Source organism: Agelaius tricolor, unplaced genomic scaffold (assembly GCF_023055355.1).
Source record: "Agelaius tricolor isolate 1412-34295 unplaced genomic scaffold, bAgeTri1.0.p SCAF_2, whole genome shotgun sequence".
Classification (NCBI taxonomy): Eukaryota; Metazoa; Chordata; class Aves; order Passeriformes; family Icteridae; genus Agelaius; species Agelaius tricolor.
The window spans coordinates 53,889,604-53,899,763 of NW_027269262.1; the positions used below are offsets into that span (position 1 = coordinate 53,889,604).

Genomic DNA, 10,160 nt, shown 5'->3' on the forward strand with positions numbered 1-10,160 from the left:
ACTATTTATGAAAAGCCCCAAAGAACTGGTTATAGGGAATGAACTGAAAAATGTATTTGGTTGCAATGTTCAAAGACTAGAGGGTTAAGATACACAGAACCCACTGAAGTTCAGCGTGTGTTTAACATCTGATTACTTAGGTCCATATGAAAAGCCGACAGCTTTTCTTTCTTAAATTTATACCCCACCATGACATACAGTAATTTTAAACTAGAACAGGGGAACCAGACATCATTAGAGGAGCTGCATTCACTGATGAAGCTACCTGCTCACAGTGTATTCAAAACATCACAGCCATGCTGAATTAAGACAACAAAAAAGTTTAGGATAGCACCCACTTCAACAAATTCTTCAACCCAAGTTATCCTCTGATTTGAGTCTTCCACATCTCTCCTGGGCTCAATGTCACAAATTAAGCAAACTCTGGAGGAACAGTATCAGCAGTAAAGAAAACAGCTATTAAAATTTACTAATGCAGCGTAGGATTAGTATGGTTGCAGGTGTTGAAAACAATTGAAGGAGAGCTGGAGCCTGAGTCATGGCAGAGCAGCACAGGAGTAGGAACGCCAGGAGAACCCACAAAACCACCCGCTCTGCTGAGGAGCTGCACTGCCCGCTGCACCTCCTCCTTCAAACAAGCACCCCCACGACTCCAAAACTACATTTGGTGAGACCCACTAAAACAACCACCACGACCAGAAAGCCCCTGGGTAAAAGGCTGTGCACAAACCTCCTCCACCTGCTTTGTCTTTCGATGGTCTCAGCCCGGACTCGCCCCAGAGGCCAGCAAAGCAGACACACCGCCCCTGCCCACATGTTCCCACCTTCCCGGCCTCTCAGCACTGGGGCTCTGCTCCACCCTTCCCAGGCACTCAGCGTGCCCTGCCCTGTGCTAGAACCTTCCACCCACCCCAATGGCAACTCTCTCCTCCAGGGCAGCTGCTGCCCTGCTTTTGTTCCTTTATAGATGGAGCGGTGAGCAGGCGGTGCTGGGAGCTTTGTCATTGTGGGAACAGGGAAATGCCATAGCTGTGCCTCCTCCTGATGCATGAACCAGCTGTGGGATGGCAGGTAAGTGTCCTAAAGAAAAGCCACCAACCTGCCTCTATCAGCTCTTCTATACCTCTGAAGCTGCCTTCTGTATCATCAGGGGGGAAAGGTAATGCTGGAAAAAGCAGATTTTTATCCTAGTTTTCCCAATGCAATGGCTGTAAGTAGCAGGAATATCAGCTGAGTGTGTACGCCTTTAAATGGAACTAAATATGTTTTTTTCATCATGTAAATTCATGATAAGGTTTATGCTCATGCATTTTCCTAGGCATTGCTTTGAAGGTGGAGGTTCAAAAACAATTTAAAAAAATGTACATCAATATATGTTTAAGGAGGACAAAATTTCCATTTTCCAGCCACATTCCTGATAGTTTGTAATAGCTAAGAACACAACTTCTGAATAATTTGGATATGCAATATATCTTTCTCTGTCACTTTCTGTTTGGTTTTTTTTTAATTATTGTTTTAAAGGAGATTATAGAACATAAGGGTTATTTGCAACTGTAAAAGCTATTCCCATCTTGCAAACAATCTCAGCTTCTGCACCTATGACACCAAACATCAGGTTAACTGTTAGCAAGAAAAGGCAGTTTTAGCAATAAATGGTAAAACCCTCCTTTAGTTTACCAGCAGGCTTGGTGAAACTGTGTAGGCTAAGGTGCTCTAGCTCACACACTTATTCCTCAGTTCCTTGGAGTCTCTGAAGTTTTGGCAATAACACATCTCCTGTGTATTTATAACCTTGCTATCTTTGTGTGTTGCTAGATATTTTCCTGAAAAAAGTAAAATAAGGAAAAACCAGAAATTCATTGATTTCTTTCAGCAAGGCCTGAGCTATTTTTATGTAGCTCTTAAGTTCTTCTTTTGCAAAATGTTGTTAGTAAAATTACAGCTACTTCAACACTTCTCAAAAAAATAAAAGGCTGTGAAAAAAATTGTTAATGGTGTTCAACAACTTGAAACAAGATCAATGCAGAATCTTGAGTTGTTTGCCAGTCCTTTAGGATCACAGCAGCATTTGAATTGTTAGCAGCCATCTCTAAACAACTTCCTGTGAAGAAAGCTTTATTTTTTCTGAAGATAAAGACAAAAATAAGGTGAGACCTTATTTTTTGTCCAAAAAAAGGTGAGACCTTTGTTTTTTGTTTTTTGGGTTTTTTTAATCCAAAGGCTTGACCAGGAAGTTACTCAGGAATGCCTGTTCTAAATATGTTCCTTGTTGTCACTGCTAAATAATGGAATAATGAGTGTTGGTTAGCGAACTCACTCTAAATTCCTAGAGATGATCAAGTAAGCAGGTGCTTTTAGGCCCAGATGAGTATCCAAGGTGGTTCATGCTTCATAAATAAGATCATGTGAAAAAAATGTGGCTTATTTTGGCTGAATTTTGTATCACAGTTTCCCGCCTAGTGTTTTCAGTAGAAAACCCGCTGAAGTGCCTGTGCACGTTCTAGCAGCTGCCATAGAAAATTGAATTATTTACATGGCAATGATCTCTCCTTACTTCACAAGTGTTACATCATTTTCACACTGTGTTTAATTTTTTTAACATTCTCCAAATACTGAAAAACTTTACACAATCAACCACCCTCTCCTGCCCTTCAAAATCTGCGTTTTACCTCTGACAGGACTAGCTTTAGTATTTTAAAAAACCAACCAAAAACCAACCAACCGAAAAAAAATCAGGTATAGCTTAAACATACAGCTGGCCATAAATCCAGAGCAACTTTATACCTGATTATTACTCTCACTTGTATCATTAGTGCTCTTAGACTTACAGCGATATTTTTTTCTGAATACATTATTCTTTCTTTCCCTTCCTATTTTCTTGTGGTTGGCACTGTCAGAAAATTGTAGCAAATCAGTGCTGAAGCTTGTCAAGCACAAAGTGGATACTGCCAGATAAAGACAGCAGCTTAGTTTCAGTTATTCCTAGTCTGTCTTGTCTCCTGCCAAAGAATCCAGCTCCAGGAACAACTGGATGTGCACATACAGTATCTCCAAGCCATTCATCACATGTCAGGGCTAAGGCACATAAAATGATTCAGCATCACCAGAAGCCAGTAAATGAGGTAAAAACAAGCCAGGCTGGTTAGAAACCAGTCACGTGGTGATCCTACCTCCACTCAAGCTCCGATTTAATTTCTTCTTGGCCTGGCTTAAACTTGATGGATGAGTAACTTCTCCCATCTTTGGAATGAGCAATGTGGCCTGGCTTAGCAAGGAACCATTGTCTGGTTTAGTGCCGACACAGTGCAGGAATAATCTCCTCTGTAAATGAAGATGTTCAAACAACAGTCAGAAAGTCACTGGGTGGCATATTATGGGCTACATAATTTGTCTTTATGTGCAGGACCAGAGAGGGTTTATGGAGAAGAGCAGAAGTGAACACTGCCATGACAAATCAGGTGGAGTTTGTAAACTCTTCTCACCCTACAGAGAACCAGAGCCAAACCCAGCTCTCTTGCTTGGTGTATCACTTTGTTTCAAAGATAGACCTGAGAGACCTCTGTGGTTAAAATAAGTAAAGATGTAAAGCGGAGCTCAGCCACTTTGGTTTGGTTCAGCTCAAAAAACCTGGGTCGATCAAGTTACCTGTATGTATGTGGAAGTTGTTACAGGTGTGTTCACATTATTTTTGTCTCAGAAATAGTGTGGCCAGCAGGACCAGTGATTGTCACACTGTACTCAGCACCGGTGAGGCCTCACCTTGAGTGCCGTGTTCAGTTCTCGGCCTCCCGCACCAAGAGGGATATTGAGGTGTGTCCAGAGGAACACACAGAGCTGGCAGAGGGTCTGGAGCACATGGAGGAGTGGTTGAGGGAGCTGCGGGTGTTTGTCATGGAGAAAATGAGGTTCCTTAAGGGGAGACCTTATCACTCTTCACAACCACCTGAAAGGAGATTGTAGCCAGATAAGGGTCAGCCTCTTCTCACATGCATCTAGGGAGAGGACAAGAGGACATAGTTGTAAGATACGCCAGGGGAAGTTTAGTTTGGACATAATAAAGAATTACTTCACAGAAGGGGTGATTAGACATTGGAATGGGCTGTGGGAATCCATAAAATCAGAGGGTTTTAGGAAAACTGCAGAAGACAGGCCTCAGATACAGCGGAATTGTGAACAGTGCTAAAGCAGCAGAAAAATTATTTAAGCTGTAGACAAGACATGGGAATAAGAACAATAGAGCTGTGTATTAGTGCTTGTTTGGCTTTCTAAGTTGCAAAAAGTTTATCTAGCAAGATATTAGGAAGGTTAAGCTTATGAATAGGGCTCTATGCATTGTGCCTCACAAACGGGTATTGTATTAGAAATAAGTAAGTATTGTTTTAACCAAAGCTATGTGTGCTTATGGTGATTGGATAGAGCTACTGTCAATATGCTTTTGCTTCATGTAATTGGCTTAGAAGGTTATAAAGTAAGCTGTAACATTAAGTTTTCCAGCCTGCTTCCTGGATTTGTGAGCTGTTAGCATCTTTCCATTATCATAATCATGTAATGAGACTGATGCTGAAAAAATAAACTTGAGACGCTATTCCAGCAGCCCCGTCCTGTTCGTGTCTGTAAATAAACTGCCGGCGTCATGGGCTGCCCAGGGAGGTGGTGGAGTCACTGTCCCTGGGGATATTTAAGGAAAGACTGGATGTGGCACTTAATGGCACGGTCTGGTTAACATGGTGGTGGTGTTCAGGCAGATGTTAAACTCGATGATCTCTCAGGTCTTGTCCAACCTAGTCAATCCTGTAATTCTGTGAAGCAGAAGCGAGGAGGCTGGGGGAAGGAGGGGATGGCAGGGCACGGAGCAGGTGGCAGGGGATTTTGGAACGCCAAGGGAAAGGCTTTGTGGAAGCAGAGACTGCTGTCCCGCGGAAGCAGCGAAGCAAACGCGAGGAGCCGCGGCCCAGGGGCCGTGAGGGAGCCGCAGCTGCAGGGGCCATGGCGGGAGCTCTGGGGTCGGGCGCGGAGCGGCCCCTGCGGCCGGGGCACCGCTGCTCCGGGGCGGCCGCGCCATCGCTGCCCCCCGGCGGGGCGGGGGCCGGGCCCCGAGGCATCTGGGTGCTCTTTGGGGGGAGCCGAGCTCCAGGGGGCTCTGGGTGCAGTTTTGCGGGGGTAAAGGACCAGGGGTTGTGGGTGCAGTTTTTAGGGGTGGTAAAGGACCAGGCGCCCAGGGCTGTGGGTGCAGTTTAGGGGGGAGGGGGCGTGCACCATCGTGTTCACTGCCTACGCTGTAAGCTTTATACTACGTGTCAAGCCACGTGAGCACCGGTGCGTTCATTTTTCAAAAAGTCAGTGTTTTAAGGCTGGTAAAAGTAATGTATTAATTATAGGGAAGTGCGTTTGGTGAGGTAATAAATAAGAAAAATACAGATCTGCTTTATTTTCACTTGACGCTTCTCAGAGAAGCCAGGCGCCCGCCAAAAGGATGTATGTGTGCATATATACATATTTATATGACAGGATGTGTGTGTGCATATATAGATATATATATGCTCTCACACACATATGTGTAAGTTTTGACTATAAAACTGTTTTATTCAAGCATATAACATTTTTTTTCCTCTATTAAACATTTCCTGAACCAGTCTTTACATGTGCATACCCTGAAAATTGGAAAGAACATGGGATTTCCTTGTTGAATTTGGAACAGTTGTTCAATAAAAGTAGGGCCTTTTTTTTTTCCTTTTTCCTCTAGAAACACACATTTGGTTTCTTTTAAGTAACTTGATCTTTTGGAGAGCTTCTTGTATGAAACCAGCTGAATAACAAACACTCGTGCTATAAAAGGATGAATAAGATTATTCTGGTCGTGTGCATGCTGAAAGATGTGTCCCATGATTGCAGCTGTGTGCTGCAGTCAGTTGTTGAGTGGAAAGAATAACTCAGCAAGAAACAACAAATTTATAATCAAATATAGTTATGTTGTGGTTTTTTAAGTTTAAAATGTCTACCTCCTAGTTTTAAAACTTTTTCTTATGGGCGGGGAATTAGCTCAAATGGTAGAGCGCTCGCTTAGCATGCGAGAGGTAGCGGGATCGATGCCCGCATTCTCCAGTCTTTTTAAGATTGAAGTTGTCAAAAACCACACGGCAGCGTCCATAGCTATTTTCCTAGTTACATTTAATTTTTCTTGTATAATGGTGTACAGAAACCTGAGAGAACTGTACATTAAAATAAAAAGGCATATTGATTTAAATATTTCATTTTTTCATTTCAAAATCAGATGTTTGCTCTTCTGCATAGAGGAAGTAAAAAAATATAATCTTTGAATCAAATAATCAAATTTACTGACACCTTAATGCAATAAAAATGACATGTAAAATTTATTGGGAAAAGGAAATGAGGAATTTTTTGATTGGTCCTTAAGTATTTGTTTAATGATTTAATTCATTAGTTAACTTTACATTTGATATTATAGTTTAGTGTGTAGTGAACAAAATTTTGTATTCATGCTTTGAGTAAGACTCATTGTTTCTGCTCTGTTTTGGTTGTATAGGCTGTTTATTAGAAAGAGCGGGCTAGAACATTCTGTAATTCTTTTGCAGCTGCTAGCAAGATTGTGCCTTTTGCTTGTGAGCTTTCACATCTCTGAAGTACCACGGAAATTTTATCTCTCAATCTGTGCTTGCACTTTTTAAGGATTCATGAGGTTTTTTTTTGTTTTGTTTTGTTTTGGGTTTTTTTTTTTTTTTTTTTTTTTTTTTTTTTTTTGTTTAGTGGTTTGTTTGTTTTAATGCTGATTTTATTTTCTTACTGGCTCATTCAGATATTTAACTGCTTGTACTTCTGGTTTGAGATACATGAGGAAACGAGCAGAATGTGCTTCTTACACGTACATTGAATTTGTGCAATTAGGAACTTGGGAGTGCACATATTAAAACAAACAGAAATGGGAAACAAAAGTTTTTAATTAGGCTCCATCTTAAGGGAGGAGGACAAACTCTGCTGTATAGATTTACAATTAGCACTTGTGAAAAAAATAAGGGAGATTTTCTTGTGACCATGAGAAAAAAGGAATTAACTTCTAGATGGAATGGGACAGAAATTGCATTTGCTTATTTCTCTTGTATTTTCCAAATACTGTAGAGAAAAAGGGAATTGTGACTGTAAGGCTGCTTGATGCCTCTTAAAATGAAGTCTAATGGAGAGAAAAGTACTGTGGTCTTGCCATGAGTCCCTTTTGGACTCAGGTAATAATTTAAATGTCTCTTTGCTTGGAATGAGACTCTTCAGTAGGCTTCTCTGTGATTATTATTGTTTCTGTGTTTTCTGTGTTTCTGTTACTGCATAATACCTGACACTTTGTGTGCTTTTAAGGGAAATGAGTTATATTGCTCTTCTTGGCTGATCAAATGCAAGTTGTGCACTGATGGAATGAGGGAATTTGGTGTGGCTCTGTTCAGGTGCAGTCTGCAACCACTCAAAAAGCTGAAAGCTCTCAGGAATAATGACTTTTTCATTACATTTGTGCCCAGCTTCCTACATTGGGGCACTTCTGTCTATTAGAGCTTGTAAACACTGGAAAAGCTTACTTCTAATTATTTTGGTGTAAATATGAATAGAAGGTTTTTGCTCACCCCATGTGGTCTTTCATGTCCTTATTTTTTAGGACATCCTGTGAAGAATTTACAGGTTTGAGAGACACAAGGGTCCTGGCTCTCAAAAGAACTACTACCTGTGGAAGTATACTACTTGTTAATGGGTAAGTAGTTCCCAGAGCCCCATGTCAAAGGACTGACCACTCTGGGTCTGTCTGTGCTTTCTGTGTCAGAAATTACATAGAGATATGCTATGTAAAGAACCATGAGGGAATTCAATTTTATTTGATTTCTATTATTCTTATTACTCTTACCACTTGCACTTTACATTACAGTCCTCTGTAATGTCATGCTTAACTCAGTTACACAAGGTAGTTATTCATTCCGAAAAATAATTTGTTTGTACTAAACTTGCTGGAAGATATTGCTATGTCTTTGTTGTAGTCTGTAAATAGGAAATAATTATTCCTTAGTTGTGTTTTATCAATACCTTGTTCGAAATATTACTTAGAAAATCTTTCAGGCTGAGATGGAGCTTGGGGACCATAATATGGCAACTCTGGAGTTGTTGTACAACGTGAAGGCCATCTGTAGAATCTGCACTCAAAAATGTCAACTCTGTGAAACTCTTCTTTGAAATAAAATTATTTCACAACATGATTGTAGAACATTTTTTGCTGCTAAATGCAGGCCTTGACATCTAGTGGATGGGTCTGGACACAGATGGACTGTGGAGTCTGCTTTCAGAGACTCATGGAATACAGGTGGGCTTTGGTTTGGTGAGCCTATGGCTCTATTTCTGTCATGTCTCAAGACTTGCAGATGTGCTGTTCATTGTTAGCACAGAACCACCTAAAAAAGAAGGATTCATCTTAAAAAAAAATAAATGCACAGGCAGTGGGTGGCCATTGTGCTTCTTTCTGACCTTGGAGCTGAGCAGGTTTTATCTTAATGCAGGTAGGAGCACAGCCTGGTTACATTATGGATGGACAACAGTGGACAAGGCTTGTGTAAAGGTCTCTAACAGCCCTCCTGCACCTGCTCTTGATTCCAAAAAATAGGAGGAGGACAACTCTTTTTTTTTTTTTTTCTGTTCAAGGCCACAATATATTCTACAGTGGTGTTATAATACAGGAGAACTTTTCAAATTAATCTTTTTTTTCAGTATCGTTACTACTTCTATGAAAATACTGAAATAGGCTACACAAGAGAATCCCTACAACCAGCTTGTTTTGACAACAGAAGGCTCCACAGATCATTGAAATACAGCTTAAGGAACAGTTTCACTGTACTGGAAAAGCTTACTTCTAATTCTTTTGGTGTAAATATTGAAACTCCTGCTTATTTCTGCTGTTACAAAAATCTGGCCAAAACTAGTAACTTGATAAAAGAAAATAGAAATCAATGGAAGGACTAAAAACTATAGTAGATTTACCATTTTTATGTATGCAGAGAGAGCAAACCCAGTATTGGGCTAAAATGGACAAAGGATAAATGTAGGGAGGCAGAACATTTTATGTGTGAGGGTGGGGATGGTGCTGTGCAGGGCCAGGAGTTGGACTCCGTGGTCCTTGTGGGTGCCTTCCAACTCAACATATTCTGTGATTTGAGTCCTCGCTGAGGAAGAAGTCTCAGGTTGGCTGGAAGAAGATCATCTTGCATCATTGCTCTTTCTGAGCTCTACCAGAAGTCTGTGAATGAGTTTTACTTTCTCTTTATAAGCCATAAAGGAAAAAACTGAGCATTATTTTTAAAATAGGATGTCAAGGACAGCATGTGGGTGCTGTCACTGGTTAGCAAGGTGTGTGTGACAGGCTTTTTTGTTAGAGACTGCTGCTAGCAGCAGCCTGTGCTCGGGCTGCCGGTCCTCCTGGGAATCCCTCATTGCAGTGACCCTGGCACACATTTTGGGATGTGTCCCCTTTTGGGTGTGTTCACCTGCAGGTTGCTTTGGTGTGCATTCCCCTCATGTCCACATGAATGCTAACATGGCCTTTTTGGATTGTTCCTGAGCCTGCTGCACTCTGCAAAGGGGAGCTGCCTTCTCCCACCTCCAGTGGATCCCCAGCACGGTCCAGGTAGTGGTTCCCAGGGAGGATGTGCAAGATGCTACCACAGCAGCTGCCTTCAGCATTGGCTCTTGGGGAAGGGCCTGGAACTTGAGTTTTGTAACTGATTTCTGCAGGTGAAGAAACATTTGGCACCATGGCTAGACATTTGTGGAATTAATTTTCCACAGTTTTCATGCTACTGAATGTCAAGTATTTCAGCCTTTTCCATTTTTTAATTTTTTTCTTTTTTTTTCTCCAAAGACACTTCTGCATCTAAGTGTCTTGTTTGAAGCCGACCTGAAAAAACAAAAAAATGAAGTGAAGCTCCACCGCTGTGTGCTGACTTCCCTGTTACTGGAGGTTGGGGGTGCGGGCTGAGGGGGGTAGGGACGCAGCCACGGGAATTTGCTTCCCAGGTATAGCAGCCCCCTCGGGCTCAGACGTAGCGGGTGCCTGGAGAGAGACGCGCACGAACGGGGGCTGGCGGGAGGGATGCAGAGAGAGGGGAGCACGCCCGGGAAGC

The 10,160-nt window shown here is 41.8% G+C and overlaps 1 non-coding gene across 1 annotated transcript; it reads left to right on the forward strand.

Annotated features, from left to right (window-relative positions):
• Nucleotides 1-6,029: 6,029 nt before the first annotated feature.
• TRNAA-AGC (transfer RNA alanine (anticodon AGC)) lies at nucleotides 6,030-6,102 on the forward strand. Its single transcript has one exon. It is a non-coding gene; the product is annotated as a tRNA-Ala (tRNA).
• The last annotated feature ends 4,058 nt before the right edge of the window (nucleotides 6,103-10,160 follow it).